We start from the raw sequence: 23,984 nt of genomic DNA on the forward strand, positions 1-23,984 counted from the left end.
ACAACTTGGGGACATCTGCTGGGAAGGTTGTGCATGAGGACTGATAAAAGCCAGGGAATAACTGTTTCTCTGGTTTCCTTTATGTAGCTCCTCCCTGACCCTTTCCCTCTGAACAATGCACATGAAATTCTTCTCTGTGAAGAAAACTATTCTTCCTGGTAGGCTGTGGACTCATTTTGTTTTTGATAGTTGATGGAATTGCTTAAAGACAAGGAGAACACAGAAGGCCTTGGAAATCACTCTGTAATGAGTGAAAGGTTACCATGCACTCTATGCTGAGAATTAACCCAAAGATTCATTCACAATTGCAGGGTGATTTCATTCCTGACCTGTTTTCCATCTCTGGATTTTATATCAGGTAGAGTAGTTCTGACCTGGCTTTTTAGAATTCAAAACCTGATAATAAATTTATCATGGTGATAAACTCTTTCAAGTTGACCATGCACTGCCTTCTTTCCCCAGATAAATGACAGGATTTCTGGTGAAGAGGTGGCCAGCACAGCAGTAAAGTACACTCAGCAGTATCTTGAGAATACTAAATCTATTATTGTCAGTTTGTTCTTTGGAGAATGGCTAATAAGGAAACAGTGCCCCAAGAACTTGGATTGTGCTTCCCAAGGCAGAGATTCAAATTGCTACAGCAGCACTACTTGCCTTTTTGACACTGAACAAACGAAAAACAAGTTTTAAATTAGAGTTAAGTTCACAGAATTTTACAGAAGGTTTTATAAAGCAATTTCCTATTCAGCTAATTTCCATGTCGAGTAAGCTATTTCTATGCAAGATGGTTCAAGTAAATACAATTTTCTTAGAAGCTTGAGAACCTGGGATTCTTTTTTTTTTTTTTTTTTTTTTTATGAAAGTAGTTGCTCATAAAATAACACCATAAAATGTTTCTGCAATAACTTCATAATTTATGAAGTGCAGAAAAGATTCTTTACTTAAAAGATATACAGATGAAACAGTTCACAGGAAGGAACTAATGTAAGGTCCATCTTCCACTACTTTTGGAAGTATCCATAGTCTAAAAATATTTTTAGAATTGAACACTGATGAAAAGTTTCATAAATTCTCTTTTGATATGCATTGGTTCTTTGGAAAAAAACCACTGTTGTCTTGCATGGGAAATTCAGCAGCTCAAGACTGGAAGGCTACAAGGGATGGAGGTGAGGGATTTATGGTAAAAGTGATTGATATAATTGACTGAAATTCAGAACAAACATCCCCCCACATGTTTTTAACATCACAGGTGCAACTATATTTGAGGTTTAGCCCTACAACTTCCTCTGCAGACAGAGTAGTTCCATGGATTGTCCTTGACCTTCCCACTCCTGGGCACTTCATTTCTTGACAAGTAGGGTAGGAACTGATTTCTCGTCATTGGAAACACGGGGCCCATGGGCCTGGTGACACCCAGGCTGTGATCACAGACTCTTTGGAAGGGAAGTGGAGCCCTGGGCTATGATGACTTCATGACACACTAAAAGTTTGCAGGCAGCCAAGCAGAGATCTTGCTTGAGTGCAACATGGTTTGAATGTGTGTTTGTCCTCCCATGCCTAGTTTAAGGCAGTAACCCCCGAGGAAGAGGAAATAAAAAAGAATGGATGGTTGTTTCCCCCTAGGAGTGCTGAGTTATTAATAAATTTCCATGTCTCATGTGTCACATAATGACACTTGAGCTGTGAGAAGTCCTGCTGTGTATCACAGCCTTGTCACGGTGACAATTTATGTACTGCCTTGCAGTGAGAAAGCAGCAAGGACCTCGTGGCCCTACAGAAATCACACTGCTAGAATTACACTGCAATCCTAAAATAAAATTACACTCCCACTAGAAGCTTGCAGGATTTAGGTTAATTGTTTCTGACCTGTACTGAACAATTACCAGACGATTCCTGAAAATCTTGAAGCATTATTTCTTTCAAAAATCTTGACTAATAAAACTTTTCTTGGTTACATTACTGTGTGAATGAAAAAGAAACCAAAGCTACTTTTACAGCCAGTCTTATCAAAACTTGCTGGGTGTTGAGCATCCTGCAGTTGTTGGAAATATTCTCTTAGCTTTTAGTGCTGTGAAGCCCATTGCTCCAGCCTTAGCTGCCCTCAAGTGCTGTGGGAAATTGAACTTTTCTACCCTTTATCTTGCTTTTAAATGAAATAATCTATTTATTTTGATGTGAGCAGGCACAAGGTTTTGCAGAGGTTTAGGAGGATACAGGGCAGACCTGGAGCTATTCACATTACTCTCTTCATTCCTGTTGTCTTGGAATAAAGGTAAGCAAAACAATAATCACTCAATAAAAAAAACCCCACACCTCTCAAAAAAAAAAAAAAAAAAAAAAAAAAAGGTGGATGAAGAGGGAAATAAATGGAAACAAATACTTACATTGAATTCAATAGACAGTATGTGGGAGACACCAAAAGTGGAACCCTTTAGAGGAAAAGTTTGACTGCAAACGATGGACTTGGAAAGGAAATAGAGAAACAACCAGTGATGCTGAAATGGCCCTGCAGTGTTCAAATGCTTAAGTACAGGAACATCCTCTTACATCCCCCAATTCATGCACAGGACCAGGCAGCAAAAGTTATCTTCTGGAGTGAAAGAAATAATCTGCATTTTTTGATTATTATTTTTTTTAAAGCTTTTGGCAATCGAAATATTTGCATGTCAGAAATCTAAAGGATAAATGAATCATTGTAGGATCCCTCCTCTTTCAAACATTGCAAAGGGGTTGATCCTCCATCCGTTCTAATGAAGCTTTTTTGGCTTTGAGGGAGAGGTATGGAACTGCTCTTGTTCAGGATCTCAGCTGCTGCAAGTGTTGATAATAGGCTGGGATTCACATATCATTAGCAAAAGAAAGGGATTTTCACCCATCTGAGGTTCTCCAGGATTGATAGCGCTGCTGAGGTGTCACGAATCAGTAGGGATTTTCCTCTGGTAGAACGTGATTCTTCCTTCACAGTCCTCTTGATTTGTCCAAGTGAGTGATTTTCTCATGTGAAGCAGCTTTGGCTGTTTCATTGCCATCCACAGCAATCCTGCCATCCCTAGTGGGGTAAGCAGGGAATTTGAGAAGTCATTTGGCAAAGGATTTATCATCCAGCTTTATTTTATTGTTCAAAACTGTGGTCCTGTGGACTTGCAGAAATTTCCCTGAGCATCACTGACTTGGGTTACTTGTTTGGTTTTCACAAAAGCATCTTGCTTTTGCCCCTGTATTTAAGGCAGAGAGCGCTGATGTGGGGCTGGGTTAGTAGGGACACCTCGGCACTAAATTTACTGATAACTGTTTCTGAAAGTCTGGAGGGAGGCGAAAGGTGCCATGTGGAAATCTCAGCCGGGCTATGTGAGTTGAGATGCTTACCTCACCTAAAATCCTTGCCTCAGGTGTCGAATCTCGTGCCTCAGGTGAAAGACAGAGAACAGAGAATTTAAAGCGTTTGCCAAGTTGCTTGTTATTGCCTTGGGCTACCTATTTCTTTGCAGCTTGCTGAGCTAAACCCTGTGACAGGTACAAGGTCTCTTTCATACCCTCCCTCAGCTTAGTGTTTGCCCAGGGCTTGGACAAAATTCCCCCCCTGCCACCCCCAGGGGAGGTGCAAAGTTTGTTCAGTGAGCTCTGATCCCAACGTTTTGTCTGATACAAGAGATTCACCAGCTGGAGAAGGGGATTAGCATGGGCCACTCACCGGGCTCAGCAAAGGGAGTTTGGCAGCTCCCAACGCTGACTTATCCTCTGCCAGATATGAATGGAGGGGAGGCTCCTCTGTAATCCAGCTCTGCTGATCACAGCACTTGATAAAGCTCCTCCTCTAAACGACTGCCACCATTAATGAATGTAATTCCTTGATTTTCCTAGATGCTAATAATTAACTTCCTCTTGCACAGTGAGTATTCTTACAGGTGCATGTTGGAGAATCTTAGATCACAATTCTTTCTGCTCTTACTGCAAGATTGCTTTTTCTGCTGGAATCAAAATTCTCTTACCTCTTCAAAATGTTAAAATCATGATGGGTTCTAGCAGCTCTCCGGGCAGACTGCTTCTGTGTCCACACTTCAGCTGACACAAAACCAGAGTGCTAGTTGCAAGTTTTGCAGCATTGCTCTGTTGCTGTCTTTTTATATGGTGTGTGCTGGCAAAGCTCAACGTTGCAAAGCTTTTGAAAATCCCTGCAAGCATCAGTGGCCTGTATTTATTGAAAGGAATGAATGCAAAAAAGTCAGGCTGTAAACAGAATGGATTAAAAAAAAAATAAATAAAACTAGCTCTGTTTTCTTTTCCCACAAGCATCAATACAATTCTTCGTAGTAAAAAATTGGAGTGTTACCATGAATTTTTCCTTTGGACAAATCAGAGAAAAGAAACTCCAGCCTGTTCATCATGTTGCATCACATCGACATTTTTGTCTTCTATAGCTTTCCCTCCCCATGAAAATAGTTCTCCGCCAAGGCAATTGAACTGAACAGAAGTGATTTATGTAGTCTGTGCAAAGAGAAAAGGCTTTGTTAGATTTCAGGGAAGACATGGAAACACCGGGGGTGAGAAACAGCTTGGCTGAGACATGGGAATCACAATCCTCTCATTAAATCTCCATGCCTATGACCAGACTGGCCTCGCTTTGCATTTGCTGCCTGATTACCGAGTCTATGAAGCTGCTGTCTGGAAACAAAAAGCAGTAAATCAAAGCAATGGGCAGCTTTCAAAGAGGACTGGAGGAGTTTGTGATGCCGTGGTCTCCTTTGGCTCATTGTCTGAACACCAAAAGCAGAAGCCAAAACCTGTCCCTGCATATTTCTGCCTGCACGTTGAAGTGCAAATATAACTCAGAATTTTAGCTCTTCATGTCATGTCATCATGGTCTAGGGGAGACTTCGCCATGTGGAAATAAATCTTCCATTCTCCTCCTGGATTACTTATCCATGGGAAATGCAGTCCCTTCAACTGGCAGAGATTTTTGTTTGACATTGTGGGCTGTGATGGAGAGAAAAAAGGAGGGAGTAGCCTTGGTTTGAAGCAGTTTAATTCAGTATTAGGTAGAACTTTGGAGACAATCACCTGACTCCTGTGTGGACAAAACCACTGGAGATATTTCTGATTTTGCACTCTTTGTACTCATAGTGTTTTAAGTGGAAAAACTCTATCAAAGAGTCAGAGCCTGGTTACTGAAATAAATTTTTAAGAGCTTTATTGCATAGGCATGAACTATTCTGATGTACTTTTCTTGGTATTTGAGAGGTGGCTGAAGGTATTCACAGGTATTTGAGAAGTCTGTGAAGGAATCACCAAAATATTATAACATATATATAAAACTACATTTGTGTGTGTATATATATATATAGATATATACACACACACATATATTTTTGTACCTCCAAGCTATTTTCTGGAGTCTAACTTGGAAAGTACCTCCAAATCTGAGCTGTGCCACATGTCCTGCCTCGAGGATATTCATATTCATCCCCAGGAATATCAAAGAACTTCCAAATTCTCTTTCTCCCACATAAAAGCAACAACCGTCTCTTTAGAAAAACTCCATGGATCTTGGACTTTTAAACAGGGAAATATTCCTTTTCTAAAGTCTGTGAATTGAAGCTCTGTCCAACTTACTGAATTCCTCTGGGCAGCTCTTTGGATGAGGAACTGACATTGAGAGTTGAACCACTTTCAGGGCTTCCAGAGGTGAACTGCCAGGGTGATTACTTTATCCCACATTCAAATTGTCTCCAGATCCTGGAGCTGGGCCATTTCTCATTTAGCTGATGTTCCTCAAAAACTCAGGGAATCCTGGAAAGGTCTCTTACAAGTCTCAGCATTCCAAAAAGCTCCAAAATCTTGGATATGAGGACTTAAAGACCGTGTCTATTACATCTGGGGTAGTGTTTGCTCTCCCAAGGATGTGCTCAAACAGTCATCCAGTTGCAGGGGAGAAGAAAGTTCTGAGCACTTCTATGAGCTTATGGGAACTGAGGCTTTCCAAGGCCCCACAGCTTGGCTGAAGGTGGATAGGTCTCACTGGGAAGTGTAAGAGAGAGACATCTCCCAGCCCTCTGGATCTACCTCTTCACTCAGAACCTCTGGGAGCAGGTTAATGCCAATAGAAATTATACACAAGATGTTTTTTAACATTTTCCTCAAAAAGTCTGCACTGTTTTGGTGGAATGCTGGAGGGATCCAGTGTGAAATTGCCACAACAGAAGGTGGACAAAGTACTAAATGAAACAGGGTGTTACACTGGGCAGCCTGACATGCAGGCTCTGCTCCTGGCACTGGACAATGTGATGCGTTTATTGTCTAATAAATTCCATTACACCAGTTATCCATAGAGGGTGTGCCTATACTCCTGGATAAAACCTGGGCCCTCTGGGACTTTGTCTGTTAAACAGTTTGTTGGCCCAATAAACTGGCTCACGTGGCAGTGCTGGATGCTAGAAATCAATACAGCTGCTCTTGCCTTGTCCTAGCACAGGAAGGGAAAGCTCCAGGGACTGATTAAGTTCTCTTTGCTGAAAAAGCTACTGCATCCTGAAACATTTTAAATAAATGCCATGTGTCTACAGGTAGTTCTGCACTTAATTCAGATTTTATAAGAGGCTTGCTGCACACTAAATAAATGCAACTTGATTATAAATAGCTTATTCACTGTAAACACGCATCTTATTTAATAGATTGTACATCTCATTATGCTACTGTTTCTTAATTAGAACGGTGAGCTGTCACAGTGAATTGTCTTTGGCCAGGATTCCTTGGTGTTGTAACTAAACTCAGTTATCCATTTACCACCACAGCCCCAGAAAGAGTCATTTACTTATGAAATGTTTTAATAAGTGAGATAACATTTGTGCTCATTTTCACTTGGCTTGACAGGCTCAAAGATGTTTCACTTCATGTCCAAAGCCCTCAGTGGCATCAGCTGGTCACTGTCCCATGGAGCTGCTGCTCTGAGGGAGAAGAATCTCTGGGAAAGGCACACGTGGTGAGGGTGTGGAGTGTATTTGACAGATTACCAAATTTGGAGGTGCCCAGACACTTTGCACACCTCTTCCTCTCTTGGACCTGTGTTGCTGAGGAGCCAGAGTGAGGGCTTGGAGAAGTTTGGCTGTGGTGGTGGCTGGGTCTGTGTGTGGTGCTGTGAATGTGGTACTTCTGCCAGCCCTGGGGATGGTGAATGCAAGTGACACAAGTCTGACGAGTCAGGTCTGTCCCTACGTGCCCCTTAAGGATTCAGGACTAAAATATCACTGAGGATCCATTTGGGAAGGGAACTGGAGCTGCCTCAGGGCCAACACGTGTGTTTCTTTCCTGTTCCAAGCACCAAACTGGAAGGGTCATGCAATTGGGAACACCAACACCTCACAGTTGCATGTCTATGTAAGTCTACATGTCTATGTCTATTTTATCTGCCCGTGTTTATCACTGAGCACCAAAAACCCCCTTTCTCCAAAGAAATGAAGAGGGAGTCTGTTGGTTTATGCTGCCCTGCAAATAATTTAGGTGAAATTTCATTCACACGACTTGTGTGGTTACCAATTACCAATCCCAGAGGAGGAGCAGAAGGAGGGAGAAAAGGGGAACTTGCCTTGTTGGTATGATGGGAGTTAATAATCAGTTTCATTCCCAATCTCCAGCTCTTCAAAGGAGTTGCTAATAAGTGTTTGTCTTCTCTTTCCCTCCCACTCCTTTCCCCTTAGGAGCTAGTGAGAGACACAGACAGCACTGATCAGAGAAGGCAAATTGTAAAGGAGAGAAGAAATCCCCAGTGGAAACTCTTTAATCTGCCTCTGGAAAGGCCAATTTGTGTTAATAGGACAAAACTGTAACGTTTAATATTAATTATAGGGATTGGGGGAGGAGCATGTGAAGGATGGAGGCAGAGAATAGACTGGAGGAAGGAGAGATCCCATTGCTGGAGTTTTTCTGCTGCACTAGGATACAGAGCAGCCAGATGAGCTGGTTTTTATACCAGTGAAGGAAGGCTTTTCTGTAGCAACTACCAGTTGAATTCTGCTGCCAGCAAAGAAGATTCATGTGTTGCAGACAGCCCCTGTTCCTCTGTGTACCCCCAAAGCACTTGTTCACTTGTTGGGCATAGCTGGGTTCAGGCAGGGTGTGTAAAAGATGAGGAATTGTGGGCTGGATTTGACTGCACAGAAATCCCTTCTCACCCAGGGTCTAGAGTGCCTCAACACCTACAGCCTGGCTGAGGAAAGGGACCTTCCCCTTCTCTGAGGAGTTCACCTCCAAAATTTGTGACTGGGAACTGTGGGCAGACAGCAAAGGGGGAGGGATGTTCTGAGGGCAGCAGTGACTTTTCTTACATGCCTGAATTAATGCAGCCCTATCAGCTTCAGCCCTTGCTGCTGCTGCTCATCCGAGCACTGCATTTGGCTCCCATTTCTTCCCTCCAAAGTGTGATAAAAAGATGATAGGAGATTTAATTTCCAGGAAGGGACACCCAGGCAGGCAGGAAGATGCCAGCTGTTGGTTAGATTAATGTGGGAGGTTTTTTTATCAGATGTTTAGAGTCTCTGTTACAGATAAGAAATGTCTCTTAAAAATAAAAATACATATAAATGCCCCTTTGGCGATGAAGCTCCTTGGTGATGTTCCATTACAAGCAGGATGAACATGAGCCGGATTTCATCTGACCTTTAAATTACCTCCATTTTATCAGTTCTATTTCATCAGCAGCTCTTTTGAGAATGAGCCCCTATTTGGAATTAATAGATTCCTTCAATGCAGAAAGCTGCCACGGGGCTGTGAATAGCCCAGGCAGAGTGTGCTGCTCCAGAAGAGATCACATCTGGAGAGAGGAGCACACAGGAAGGTGGCTTGGCAGAGCTGACTTGCCTTGACAAGCTCGTGTTCCTTATAGGAGAAAGTTCATCACAGAAAAACAGTGACAGTGGCATAAAATCCTAATTCCATCTTCTCTCTGTACTGCCAGACCTGTGAGGGCAGAAGATAGATTATCTCCTTAGCGTCCAAGAATAAAATCAAATAACTTTTGTAATTCTGTAGATAGAAATCAAATCACCAGGTGTGTGAAGGGATTGGATGTGGAGATTGTTAGGGGATGATACTGGATATTTTTTGTTTTCTGTGGTGCCTAGTGCTGACTGACTTTTATTACACCTTCCCAAGGACTGATTTTGCAGCAAAAGCCACCAGCCAAGGGCAGCTTTTGCAGTGGAGTGGTTTCCTGGAGAGGAGCATGGGGCTTGCTGGGCCTCCACCCCTCTCACATCTTGATCTGCCTCTTGCTGGCAGATCCTGAGGGACAGAAAGAGACCTCAGAAAACACCAAGGCTTTGCCACTCCCTTCATACAGCTGTTCAAATCCAAGCCATCACAGTTTTAATCATACAGACAGAAGTGTCCAGGGGGAGAAATGATGCAGAGAAGCTCACAAGGCTCACACCTCCTTTCTTGGCCACAGAGGAGCTGGGGGTACATTCTGTGTTTGTGATGGTGCTAAACTTGAGCAGTCTGGTGGGGGACAGATCCCAGCACCTGTAGATAAAAAAAGGATGTGAGAGGCAGACATGGGTTTCCAGCAGAAGGTTGCCTCATATTTAGCCAAATTCTTCTCCTGAGTGACTTTTTGGGGTGTGATTAATCCCTGGGCTATGCAGCCACAGATGGGTTTTGTTGTCTAGACTGTGCTTTGTCGTATCAGTTCCTGGCAGGCTGGTCTACGTTCAAGTCAAACATTTTTCTTTTCAGAGTTGTACAATTAGAAAACTCCAGGGTGAATCATGGTCATAATGTCATGCATTGTCTTCCACAGTCATTTTTAGGTTGATCCATATATTTATATTGCAGGATGTCACCTCTCTGATTGAACCTCCCTCCCTGCATCACCTTCAGGGCTGCTTCAAACGAAGATACTCCTGCCTTTGGTGAGGAAGATGGAGTTTTATAATGAAGAAATTGCCTGTTGATAGTAGTTAATCTCCTTGTTTAAAGAAAAAAAGACCCATTTCATCTTCTAATTTAATGATAAATTGCAGTGATTCATCAGGGAAGGAGGGTTTATTAATAGAGAGGATAATAAATGGGCTGCAGAGAGATACGAGAAAATAGTTTTGTCAAATAAAGGATTTAGGGGGGAAAATGCAGAGCTTGAAGTCAGATCTGGAATCTTCAGAATCACTGGCACCTCTCTGTACCCCGGACATCAAATCAAGGACCTTCTCTCCTTGTCTCAGACTTGCTGCTTTAGGTTAAATTCAGACTGTAAATGATCCAAGAATGGAAACACCTTCAGACCTATGACATGCTCCAGATCCAGAACAGGCATGAAAATACTCCAGGAATGCTCTGAGTTGAGGGGAACTGGAACCGTTTATGAATTTGAGTTGAACTTAGGGAATTGTTTCTGACAACACTTTCAACTGTAAGATGAAAAATACAAAATACTTTTTCAATGGAAAATGAGTTTTGGAATTCCAGGGCCTGGTGTTCACATTGCAGAGACTGTGTAGGCAAAGCCACCCATGTAGTCATTTCCCTTCAGTACCATGAAATAGGATTCTTCTTAGGCTTGGGTTAATAGTGACTGAAGTCTGACATCTGTCCCTGCAAATGCTGTTTAAATTTGCTGGGGACAAAAACTGACGGTGAGATTTTTCAAGAAATTACTGACAAAGTCCTTGTTAGAAAATGCTTAGGAGTGAAGATACAACTCTTCTTTTCTCCAGATAGAGCGGAAAGTAAACCTGCATTTCCCTTTCCTGGCAGGGATTTTATTGAACAAGGGACAGGCAGAAGCTGTTGATCTTTTGAGAATATCTACCCCTTCCTGTCCTTTGCTTCTCTCAAGGGAGACTGAGGTAGAACACATTTCCTGCAGGGCACTGGAAAGGTTTTATTGGGGCAGAGAAATGAGATGCTTTAAAGTTTCGTTTTGATGAGAAAAAAAAAAAAAAAAAAAAAAAAAAAAAGTGATATTTTGATCAGATTTTTTTTTCCCCCCATTTGGACCAGCAGTTACACTGATTTTCCAGGCTCTAGTGCTGGTTCTGACCAGGCAGACTGGAATAGCCCAGCATTCCTGCCTTCCACCTTTATGAATTGGTGATCCTCCTGATGCTCGTTAACAATGAGTTATTAATCATGCTTGCTTTCTACCTCTTTTGAAAGAAGAAGAAGGTTGAGAGGTGCAATACTCTGGTTCTCTTTGCCTTGGAGGAGAGGAGAACATGGGTCAGGAGGAGACATCACCTGCAGTGCCAGGGGATTGCTACCAATGTGTGTGGTGCTATTTAAGGAAACAGATTAGAAGAGGGGAGGGAGAGGGAAAATCCCTCTATTAACAAACTCATTAGTGCTGGGACAAGTCAGACCAAATTGCTCTTCAGAAAAGCACCTCTAGCTGGATTTATTATTCTCTGAATTAGGGCCCAAACAGGATGGAGTACAAGCAGGGGCTGAGAGAGGAAACGTGGCCTGTTCAAAGCCAATTATTCGTAATTACTCAAGTCGAGATGTGACATTTACACCAACGAGAGAATAAGATCACAATGCTATTTCCAGACATAAAGAGCCTGTGCCGTGCTTGCAGGCTGTCTGTGGACCAGAAACACTGTGAGGGAGATGGTTTAAAGGGATTGGGGAGTGACAGATGAGAGGTGGGATGCCCGGACACATTTGTGTGCTGACATTCAGGTTGCACCCGGTGAGATGGATATTTGTCTTCCCTGGATCCCTCAGCCCCAGCAGCTCTGGGCACCATTCACAGGCTGGCAGAGGTCAGAGCTGGGCATCCTCAGTGAAAGAGAGCCTTGTGTGTGCCTTTGACCCCAAGTCCCAGGCACAGCTGCTCTTGGATACCACAAGGCTTTCCAGGGAGGATTTTTCTCTCTTGGATTTGAGTTCTTAGTGCCCTGCAGGAACTGCTCCGGTTGTGGAGCAGCAAGGAGAGGGGCAGAGCCTCCCAAAGCAGGGAACAGGAGTTCCAGCTTCAGCTGCCCCAGCAGAAGTTGTCCTTTGCAGAAACTGGTGAAGAAGGGAGAAAAAAACCGGGTTCCCCAGGGAAATCTACCTTTACTCGCCTGCCCAGGAGATGCTCTGCAAACGCTGGTTGCAAAAGCTTTTGTCTCTGCCTCTTCAAACGCAGCAGCCTGAGGGGTTTCTTTGAAAGAGGCTTTTTGGTGTGCTGCTTTCAAGTGGCAGGAGATGTGTTTCCTGAGCCGCAGGTGGTCAGCTCGGAGCCTGAGCAGTGTGTTTGCAGGAGCTGGCAATTCCAAACTCCCCGAGCGGAGAAGAAACATCAGAGAGATTTGAGGCTTCTCCGTGCCAGGATGTGGCCCGGAGTTTGGAAACAGCACAAAATCAAAATGCTTTCATCAAAAAAGTGTAGGCATCTCTGTGGAGATCCACAGCTGGCTTTAAAAGTGACCTTTTATTTTTTTTCAGTATAAGTTATTGATCAGAGTATAATAATCTTACTTTAGTTTAAGTCTTCTTGAGTTTAGCACTATATGCCTAAAATGTATTTAAAGCAAATATAATAAAAACTTAATCTGGTGTTGTTCCCCTACTCCTACACCTCCCTCAGTGTGCAGTTGTCAGCTTCATCTTGCAAATCTAACTCACACTGTCCTTCTGTGAGAGTTTCTAACCACTCCTTGCAGATTTACTTCCAACAAGTTTGGATCTCCTGGGTCCCACAGCAGCCGTGGGCAGGGCAGTTTGAAAGCTCTGCCAGCTCTCACTCTCAGCTGTCTGAGATTGCCTCAAAAGCCCCTGCAGAGCTCTGGTGCTTTCTGCTCCTTGGCTGATCCTACAGCAGCTGTTCTGAGCCAGACAAAGGTCCAGCTATGAAATGCTGGTCTCCAATGGTATCAGAAGTGGATGCTCGTGGGAGAGTTGGAAGAACAAGGCAAGGGTTTCCAGCAGTTTGCAGCTCAGCAGCTGCTTAAACCACACTTAATATCTTTGACTTGATGGAAGTTTTCTCCCCTGAACTTCTCCCAGTGCTTTCTGAATCCTGGTAGGTATTTGGCATCCTGAACCTCCTGTTTTAAGCAGTTCCACAGCTTAACAAAGTGCTGTGTGAAGCTTCTCTTCTGGTCTGCTTTGACCTGCCACTTGCTGGTCCATTTGATGTCACTCTGAGTGCTGTGAGAGACAGCGAACAATTTCCCTTTTTACATTGCTAAAATGGTGAATGTCACAGTCCTGCTCAGCTCTTTTCTGCTCTGCTCAGTGCTTGGATGCTCAGGGATCTCAGAATGGTTTGGGTTGGAAGGGATCTTAAGGAGCATCCAGTTCCAACCGTCTGCCACAGGCAGGAATGACACCTACAAGATGGAGTTGTCCTGGTAGAATGTTTGGAGGGGACAGGGATAACTTCTCACCAGATGTCACACTGATCTGCACAGACTTCTGTGGAACAGTCTCTGTGCTACCCAGGTTGTGCTGGGGCAGTGAAAATGCCATTCTTTGCTCACCCCTGGTACTCCCAGGTTGTAGAGATGGGCATTGTTGAACTCCAGTGTTAGTCCAGCATGTTGGCTGGCAGTGCAGTCCTCCTTTCTCAGCATGTCTTGGCTCAACAAGTGTAAAAACAACCCAAAGCTTTCTGTCTCTACCTCTCAGTCATTTAACGTTAAAAGGACTTGATGGGAGCCCCTCTGGGTGGTGGTGGCCACATGGTCCACACCATGGACACATCTCTGTGTTTGGAGACGTGTCTGTGGTGCAGGGAGCTGCTGGGCAGAGAGGGCTGCTGCACTCTTAGGGGTCTCACCCGGCACTCCGCAGAGGCACAGCTGCAGGGCTGGGTGCAGCACTAGCCCAGATGTCCCTCTGTGGTCGCAGGAGAATCCCACAGCTGCGTCACCCTCTCCCTCTCCCTCCTCTCTAACCTTGGCTTAACACAAAACCCCTTTTGCTTCTAATCAGTTTACTCTCCGAAGTCATGTCTCTCTGCAGCACTGAGTTGTTTCCAGATATGCTCTGAGAGTACAGTGAGGGGGAAGGGAGACAAGTTTCTTATCGACAATAGCTATCCTTAACTCTAGAAATAGCCCAGCCTCCGGGGATGTACCTGAGTTGATGAAAGAATCGTTTATGTTGGTCCAGTTCCTGTGCAAAGCTTGAAAACTGACAGGAGAATAATGCAGAAAATGTCTTTCTCTAGGAAAGCAGAGCATGACTCGGTGCTTTCTTATATTTCCTTCAGGGAAAACGGGGTTAAGAGCTCATTTATACAGAAAGAAAGGAAGAGCAAGGAAAAAAACTCAAACTCAGTGCCAAACAAGCAAGGCTGGAACTCTCATGTTATGAGATGGTTGCACAAAGCAGCAGAGAAATTGGGTGCTGAACTTCAGCAGAGATGAATGTTTTCAGACAACTTTAATTTTTGCTCTTGCTCCTACTGAGCCAAGCATCCAGAGAGGATATATCACATAGGTAATGGGCTTGTCACCCCCTGGAAAACACAAGTTTTGCAGCTCAGGACAGGAATCCAGAAATGAGAGAGGGTGATCCAACAGCAGGAGCCTTTCAGTGGCACAGGGAAGGCTGCCATGGGGTCACCATGCAAAGGAATCAGAGACAGAGAGGGGAGACAGGAAATCAGCCCTGATGATGTGATTGTCTAGAGGAGGAAAAGGTGGTTGAGCTCTAAACATTTTGATTTCCTGTAGAATTAGATATATCTTGTCTGCTTTGGCTGCCAGAGACAGGACCCTGAGCTAGAAACTTCTGCCAAACGCTGTGTCAGTTGTAATTTTCTAATCAAGTTCCTACTGCAGCCCATCAGAGACAGATAAACAGATTCTCTTCAGTCTCCACTCACATATGAGCCATCACTGTGTGCTTTGGGGCATTCACAACTACATAAGTACTTTTTTTTTGGGGGGTGGCACTTGTGTACCTAATAAAAATAAGGATAAAATGAGTGTGGAGGATTAAATCATGACAACCAAAAGAATAAATTTGGTTCTTAACATTTGTAGAGATGTTTGTTTTTGTTGGTGTTCTGTTACATTTGTGTGACTTTTTAAACTTCAGCAAATGAGCAAGATTGTTAAAATATGCCCTTAAATTTGACATAGTTTTCAATTTGTTCCTTTTGACTTGGTCTCGTGCTATGCATTATTCTTGGTGTTTGAGGGGTCATTTAAAGTCCAGGGTATCATTAGTGAATCTGAACTGGAAGAAATCCAGACTAAATTATGCCTGAACTATTGTGAAGATGGTGAAAGAAATCACACATTTTAGATGCCTTCATTCCAGCAAATCTATCTTTTTGTTTGTGCATTTCTGAGATCTTTGGTGCCTGTGACTGCATCTTTGGGGGAAAAAAAGGCATTTTTGTGCGTTGTGGATGCTGTTCAATAGCATGATATATTTGGGTGAGTCTCTCCTCTTACACTGATTTTTGTGAACACTCCTATCCTTTTTATCTCTACATTTTATTTAATTTTTTTTTTGCTTCAATGTTTAACTCCAAGGGTTACTGGCAACACACTTGCCAAAAGCTCCCTCCCCATTCTGTTGCAGTGGAAACAGGCTCATTAATGGACTTATTCATAATCTCCAGCCAGACCTACCCAGGGAGATCCGTGGGCTCTGAGTTAACGTGTCTGTGGCTACCTCTGCCAAGTGGACATCTATTATTTTCTCACCTCAGCCCCAGAAATGACTCCCCTGACAGAGGCACTTTGCTTTACCACAATAGCCAGAGATTGCTGAATATTCATTATATCTGACTGCCCAAAGTGCTTCGCCAGCACACGGCACTGGAGCCAAGATGTTTTATTACCTTCCTGCCTTTTGCTTTCCTCGGAGAGCGAGCTGTGGCTTCTGTCGGCAGCTCAGTCACCTCCCTCATCTCAGCTCCTTCATTCCTGCTCTGCTCTGAGAACGGGGAACAGAAGGGAAAAACCGATTCAGCCCGAGCGCTTTAGTTCCATGAAAGTGAAATTTGCAGCCCTATTATTCTGCTGGAAGATTGATTAAAGAAGACAAGCCTTTGAACTTTGTTTCAAACAAGAGGCAGCTGTAATAACTGTAATCTTCTGCTTTATATTTCCCTGTGTGAGGGAGGGAGGAACTCCATTTACCTCTCTGTCACGGTGAAAATGAGGGATGGAGGTGGCCTGCATTCAAACAGCAGCGGCCACAGATCCTCTTTGTGCCTCTCCAAGCAGCATATGGCCATTTTGTGTTGTTTACTGAGACTTAAAACTGGCTCAGATTCCTCTGAGGGCTCCTAGCCCGAGTAAGGGTGAGCAGCACAAATGACCTGGCCATGGTGTGGGAGGATGGTGGGCTGTGAGCTCCATCTCCCAGCTGGGGTTGGATCCCAGTTCCCTGGGATTTCCCAGTCTGTCTTGTTTGCTGCTGGAATGCAGACACCCAAATGGTCACAGAGAGACACTCTGCAGGTCCAGCCACACAGGGGATCGTCTTTGACCAGCAGCAAACCATGAAAATGAAGTGTTGGGAAGTGAATATAGACAAAGCCAGCTTTCATCTGTTCTGTAGTAGCAAACACCAAATCCCTGTGGTCCAAGAGCTGTGTAGTCTTCAGGCTTATGCAAATTTACAAAATTCCACTTTCGACAAAACCCCTCTTTTATTCACTGTCATTGTAAGAAAAGGACAAAAAATGAAATGCATCTTTAATCATTATGTAATTACTTGAGGATTTATCTTCATGGTTGTAGGAGATTACTTTAAAAAGCAGTTTTTCGTCACGGCCCTTCTCCCAATGTTTTGAGTGACTGAAGTTTAATCCTTTCCTCCATCTGACTGGGTTCAAACCTGCTTTAATTGTTTCACAGAACATTTCGCTGGCAATGAAGTTGTAGGCAGGGGTTTGTGTGTGTGAATGAAGGCAGAACTCCTGCTGCAGTAGTTGTGCTTTATGTGTAATTCGATATTCAGCAAGGGAAAGAGCATCACTTCACCCCGATATCGGGCAGTCTTGCATGTTCTGAACAGCCAAAATCTGATGGGCAAAAGCCCTGAGGGATCACAATTTATTTCGTGGCTTGGCGAGGTCTCTAGTAATGTAAATTCAAACAGGTTGAATGGGGAATTGAATCCCAGTGCTTTGCCTGCAGCACAGGGCAGGAAAGAAAACATCGCTGTAATTGTCTGATGTTTGTGGGTTTTAGTGCCTAACTAAAGGATGTGGCTCAAATCTCTCATAACCTGCTAAGCCGTGCCTAACTGTTGTGCTATTTTTTTTTTTTTTTTTTAAATTAAAGGGCTCATCCAATGAATTCGGCGCCTGCACTTGCTGAGACGCTGAGCAGTTTTTAACTCTGTTAAAATTTGCAATTGTTAGGGCTCCACTGCGCTGACCGAGACTTTTTTTACTGATTGCATAATGAGATTTCTGCTTTTCCTTCTTCTGCAGGTGATACTTTCTCTCCTCTAAAGGAATTTAGTTATCAAAAAACAGGGGGATGGAAGGACGAATATTCCTTATATCTTGGATACTCTGCAGAGATCACTTTTTGCAGTTTTATGTGCAAAGAGTGCAGGCAGGAAGATGTACATGGAAAATCGTGTCTGTGATGGCAGTGATGTGGAGCTACTCTGTTTGATACCAGTTTAGTTTGAAGGTCTCTATTCCAACTCTCTTGACATTACTGTTGTAAGTTAATTCAGAATCATTATGCCACAATTTACTCTCTGTAGATCCTACAGTCAAATCTCTTCCCATTGATGTCACCTAGTTCTCAGCTCAGTAGATGAGCCTTCAGTGCTGGAAATGAAATTATCTAGGTTTAAAATACATTTTCCCTATACTTAAAAAACCTGTTAGGCAGTTTTAATGCCAAATCCGTTCCAGCTATAGAAGCAGAATGGAATAAACTATCTGTGTGTCTGGCTACAGGCAGCAGAAAATCCAGTTAAAGAACTGGATTTTCTCGTTACTTATTCAATGTTTGCCTTCACTGTATCCAGCCACACTTTGAAAAATAATAGGTTCGTGTACTCTCTCTGCCAACAATATTAATATTTCAACACTACATAGCTGAACCAGACTTCTTTGTTTGTTTCAGTATTAATTCTTTTTATGCAAGTAAATACTGCCCTTAGCTTTGTGGGCTCTGTGGAAAGCCTGCATTTCTGCTTGGTTTTGGGTTCAGCTGAGTTGGTCAGTACAGGGGATTTATGGTTTTGCTTTCCAATCATAAGCACATCACAAACACACCCTGGTTTACAAGCAAGCTGCAGAGCTGTCAAATGGACAACATGGTATCTCCTGAACTTGGAGCAGGAATTATAACTGAGATAGGTGTTGCCAATGTGTTCATACAAATTTGCATGGTATTTATATATCCATGATGATCAAAAAATACATTAAATTTTGTTGTAAGTTTTCTTCCCTTGCCTAGAGTTCAACTGGGCATTTTGCTGTACAGTCTTGAGGGATGTGGAAGTGCTGAGCAGTCCTTTCAGTGGCCTTTGGTATGACGAAACCTTCTTGGGAGACCCCAAAGCTGCTCTTAGAACAGCTGAATGCTCATGCTAAACCCCACAAGCACACACAAAGCAGGGCTGTGGAAGGGCTGTGTCAGGACAAGACAATTCTCTTTCCCTGGCACCTGGGTAACATCGTTTTCACCATTCTGCTTGCATTGTCCTTACTTATTGTACTGCCAAACTCTGAGCTCCTTGCCTGCATTTTCCCAGCTTAGTGGGGTTCCCTTTCCCTCCCATTCCAACCAGCCTGATCTGATGTTTCTGAAGCCTTGTCCTTGCCACGTCTCTGCCCCTCAGGTGTGTCAAACCCTATGGGCCCCTGTGACTCAACTCATGGAACTGAAGGCCCAAAGTGGTGCAGCAGCCCCAAAAAACAGCAGAGCTCAGGATATTAAGGAGTTTAATGAGTCCTGCTTTATTCAAGGATATGAGTGAGATGAAGTTAGAGGAAGTGTGGTCAAATAAAACTCTGCCTGACAGCAATCAGTGGGGGCATGAAGGTGGAGCTTACAGAGCAGTCATGGGCACTTGCAGGTTCAGTTGGTAGCTAATTTCATCCAGACACCCTCACCCTAACCCTAATGCTAACCCTAACCCTAAGGGATGCTGGAGATCTGCATTTGTTGCAACCTTGCACAAAGGATTCAGATTATTTACCTGGTTAATTATTTTTTAAATAAAAATTTCCATTTCCTTTGATTCAAGAGGAAACCAGTGAAGAGATTTCTGTGTAAAAAAGGCTATTTTTTGTTTACCTGAGCATCCTGCCCAAGTTCAGTGCACCTCAGTAAAGGCCAGCCCTACATTCAGGCAGGTTTGGCTACAACAACCACCACAGGGGTCTCCTGCATGAAGAGAGATGCAGGGAAACAGCAACACAGTGTGAGGGTGGAAGTGTGTTCTTCATGACTAGACCAGGGTGGACACAGAACTGGGCAGTCTGATGGAAGTGGAGAAGTCACAATGTCAAAAAGGGGCTGGACTTACCCAGGTGATGGGAAATTTAGTCATATTTCAAGTTTCCATTTTAGAAGCTTTATAGCCTTGGAAATTTATTACCATTATATGGCTTAAATTTCAAACTACTTTAGAACTAACCTTGGGATCAAAATGTTCTTAGATTTAATTTTTTTTTTCTCCCTGGGACAAAAATATTTAACTTTTGATGGAGCAATGCCAAGCTTGTACCTTTTATGAGCCAGTATATTTTTAGCTAAATCACAACATCTATGCTATACCTTTTTTAAAAATTATTTCTCGTACCAAATACAGGATTTTTTTTCCTTCAAAAAGATTTTTTGAATAAAAGCAATTTTCATTTATCAGTAAGGAATTAAGCCCCTGTTGGCGTCCTTTGATTTCTTCAGTGTACAAAAGGTAGGGCACAGGAGATTTTTAATTTCATGGTTTGTTTGGTATTTCAGAGGCAGTGAACATGAATGGTTAGATCAGCTGATGGCGGATCAGAAATCATAACATGTTGTGTAGCTTTTATCAACTCTTTTAAGTCTTCTTTTGCTTTATTAACCCCTTCTGGTAGGGTGTTATTTATACACTACTTTAAAATGGGAATAAATCCTCACAAATATCAAATTCACCAAAAAGTATTAAAAGATAAGGAATTTAAAGCACAAGAATGGAAGGAATTTAAGGGATTTCTTCATGGGTTGGAGCTGTTAAACCACTGCTCCAAATCCATCTTGTTCAAATCCACCCCAAGGATGGAGAGTTCTCTCTGGGGTTACCTGGGGACACCCAGAGCAGACAAACACCTCCTCCCATGAGGAAAAGTGTCCTCTACCAGGTTGGACACATGGAGAAAGGGGCATTTTGGGACAATGTGTTTGCTGGCATTTTCCGCAGTGTGCTTGTTTGTAGATAGCTAGAAGAAGTGAATACCAGGCCAGTATTTTTTTCTTCTCTGTTCTAAAAAAATCACCTAAAATGACAAAACATTTGTTCTACTTGGTTTTTTGGGGATTTTTAAAAATTCTTTGAATTGTCAAAACTAGATTTTGGTGAAATATTCTGCAAAATTTTGAGCAAAAGAAGTGCTATTTTAACAGGGATTGTTTTCAGAAATCAGATGTATGAAACACAGCATAATAGCAATAATAATTCAAAACCAGAACTTTGAAAATTGTTTTGGTCAAAGTCTATAGAAACTCTAATGAGAAGAAAAAACCCAGAAAAATACGAAGTGGGGGCAATTTCCCAGAAGAAAATTGCCACCTTTTACCAGTAAATACTGATCCATCCATTAATGTTTATAATTCAGCAATTATGTGGGCTTCTGTTGCATTCTCTATTTTAATGACCAATTGATGTTTAACTACCTTGTGATTACTAATGCATTTAATCAAGCTTGTTGTTCCTTCCTTACTGGAACAAAGGAATCCTGGATACAAGGACAAAGCCATTTCATCTCCTTGCAGCAGGACTGAGGCCATTTCTGCTACAATTTTCATCTTGAAAATCAAGTTAATTCAGTGCTCCTGCTTGAAAGGAAATACAGAATAAAGTTTCAGACTCTAACTCTAGCGAGAAACTTTCAAAACAAAAGACAAGGAAAAAGAGAAATTGGATCAATAAACATCTCTCACTGTGGGAAAGCCCTTTCCATCTCTGTTAAATTGGGACAGTCACAGCACAAGAGACGGGTGAGTGTATGACAGAGCAGCAGAAAGCTCCCTCAGCCCCGTGTCTGACAGAGGCTTTGGTGAACTTTTTTAAGGCTGCTGGTGCCCGTGCTGAGGGTTAATCACACCTGAGGTGGTGCCCAGGTAATCTTGAGTGGGAGGGTCTGTGGTGGGTCAGCAATGAAAGCTGTCTGCAGACAAATTGGTTTATGAACCTGGAGCCCTCTCAATCTCTGAGAAGTACTGGTTTCCCTTTTTCTTTCAGTATTGGTGGGAAATCAGCCCCTGAGGTAGCTAAAGCCTGCTGAAAACCTGAGCCAGGTTCCATGCAACTGAAAAGGAAAAAATCTCTGTCCCAGCTGGGAAAGTGCTGCTGGTCCCCCTCAGCACCTCTCTTCTGTGCTGCTGGGAGGAATTCTGCTCTCTCTGTACTTTAAGGAAGGAGGACTAAAGGGTCAGAATAAAACCCAAGGCACAGCAATACTTTCTCCATCTGACCTCTGGGTATCTTCACAAGGGATGAAGATCATGAAGATTCCCTCGTTCATAAGGGAACTCTTTATCCTGGGAAATTCAATAGAAATATAGCAAATACAACAGAAATACAGCAAATAAGGGTGCTGTGAGTCCTTTCCTCTCCCACACCACTGCTCTTCACTAGAAAACTCTGTACCTCCACCTGATAGAAAATCTTATCTGACCTGACAGCAGCTGATTTATTTACCAGCTACAAACACAACATCAACAATTCTGTTGTTGGGGAGGAGAAGATGCTGCATGAGGAAGGTGATAACCTAGAAAGGGATATTTTCTCTATGCATAGAGAATTTTGACTGAGGTTTGATATTTGGAAAGGAGAAGGAAGAAGTTATTTTCATAGGTGCAGAGGAAGGTCCAGTGAGCAGGCTCTTGGATTTCTGTGGTTCTTGAAGCACTTTCAAATGTCATATATTCTGCACAGTGGTGCTGGGGAATTGTCCCTACTCAAAGGTGTGTACCAGAACTGCAGGGGGTTTGTTTTGGACAGGATGTTCTTATTTACTGCTGCTTGTAAAGCTTCTGGCCCAATGGGATTCCCTGCCTTGCTGGCAAGAAGATGTTATCACTGCAAATATTCCTGCTGTTCTGCATGCCTGCACTTGCTGTATTGTTGGAGTGGTGGGAGAAATCAATCAGAGGATCAGTAAAACCCATGGGCGGGGATGTTCAGAGCTGCCGGTTCCCCTGGGCACCCAAATCCCCCAGGCAGCTTTGGTGAGCTCAGCCTGTAATTATTATCAGTAAACATTTTGCTGTTGGGAGCAGGTGAGAGCAGCTAGAAAGAACTGGCTTAAATCCAAGGAATTTATCTGCCACCTTATTATCATAGTAACTGTGTCAGGGAATGGATGGGGTGTTTCCTTACTGATTTCACCACTTCAGTCATTGAGACACACAAAAGCCCACAGTCTAACCAGAAATCTCTGTCCATTTGGGAACTTGACTAGAAATGTTCTATATTCCAGGCCAGTGCCCTAACGTGCATCTTCCCTCCCTTGTTATCATGCATTAAGGGAGAGATGGATGATTTCAGGATGTCATTTTCGCTGGGAGTGTTGACATTTCATTATTTTCTCCTGTATTCCTATGAAATAATTTCTGAAATTCTTTCTTGTAGTAAATTAGGCACTTTGGAGTTTAAATTTTTTTTAAAGCAAGGTTTTCTTACTGTTTCTATATTAATCCATGCTATTTCCAATTCTGAATTAGTTTCATTGTAATTTTGATTTACAGTAAACCAATATCTTAATCCAAACTCATGATTTGTCCTAAATCATCTTCAACAAAAATTTTATTTGTGATTGATTTCACAATATGTCCGTGTGAAAACAGAAAAGTGGAAGTAATATCAGTGAACTGTCAGCATCCAAAGACAAGACAAAAAAAAATGCAGAAGTACAAATTCCCAAAAGATCCAGTGGCTTTTTTCATTTAAATTTATATAATATTACTGAAACATAGAAATCAGTTTTGTGCCAATAGCTCTCCCACAGTGAATCTATTGAGATGAAAAGATTGTAGCCGATATTGTCTGAGACCAGCTAAACTCTCACAAAGTAGATGCAAAAAAGTAGCAGAAATACTTCCACATCCAGAAATTCTCCTACAAAGCCACTGCTATGCAAAAGTTTTGCAACAGAGCAAAGATGAACATCAAACAACCAAGCTGGTATTTAGCTCTTCTCTTTACCTTGTTCTGCCATCCTCTCTCACCTTGTAAACCACCTCCACGGAACCTCATCCCTTCAGTTTTTGCAGCAGTGAACCTGATAGGAAAACAGAGTGAAAATTAATTTAATGTGGGTGGGTAATTGTGTCCCACCTCGATTCCTCTGCTGCTGCTTGCAGCTCTGTGGTACCCGAGTGCCTTCCAGGAGTGCAGTGAACAGTGCAGCTCACAGCTGGCACGTGTTTGTTCTCTCATCCCTCCTCGGGGGAAATCACTTTCAGTCGAGTGATTTGGGAGGAATTCTTTCTAAATATGTGCACATGGGATGCTAAATATTTGCTAGGAAAAGGCCAGGCCAAATGAATTCCTCCTGGAGTGGAGGAAAATGGAGTTTGCGAGGATTATTTTGTCTCAGGAGTTAATATTGTAGTAATTAGTTTTTACCGGCACAGAGCTGTGGTGTTGCTGCCACAGATGCAGAACTCCTTTTGGGAGGTGTCAGAGAACATGGGGGTGTGTCAGTGAACCTGGAGGTGAGGACTCACAGACAGACAGAGGAGAAAATACAACCATTTAAAAGAAAATATTTACTCCTTACTCTGCTCAAGCAGAAGAACTCCAAAGCAGTGCCCTGGCTGGGAGGCGAATATCACTCGTGGAGTCTCACACAGAAATGT

General features: G+C 42.9%; 1 long non-coding RNA gene across 1 annotated transcript; it reads right to left on the reverse strand.

Moving 5' to 3' along the window:
- Positions 1 to 13,987: 13,987 nt before the first annotated feature.
- Positions 13,988 to 23,408, reverse strand: LOC136367302 (uncharacterized). Its single transcript, XR_010744670.1, has 3 exons — positions 23,352 to 23,408; positions 15,779 to 15,873; positions 13,988 to 14,887 (listed from the first exon to the last, which is right to left on the reverse strand). It is a non-coding gene; the product is annotated as an uncharacterized lncRNA (long non-coding RNA).
- Positions 23,409 to 23,984: the final 576 nt, after the last annotated feature.

This window comes from Sylvia atricapilla, chromosome 14 (genome assembly GCF_009819655.1).
Source record: "Sylvia atricapilla isolate bSylAtr1 chromosome 14, bSylAtr1.pri, whole genome shotgun sequence".
NCBI lineage: Eukaryota > Metazoa > Chordata > Aves > Passeriformes > Sylviidae > Sylvia > Sylvia atricapilla.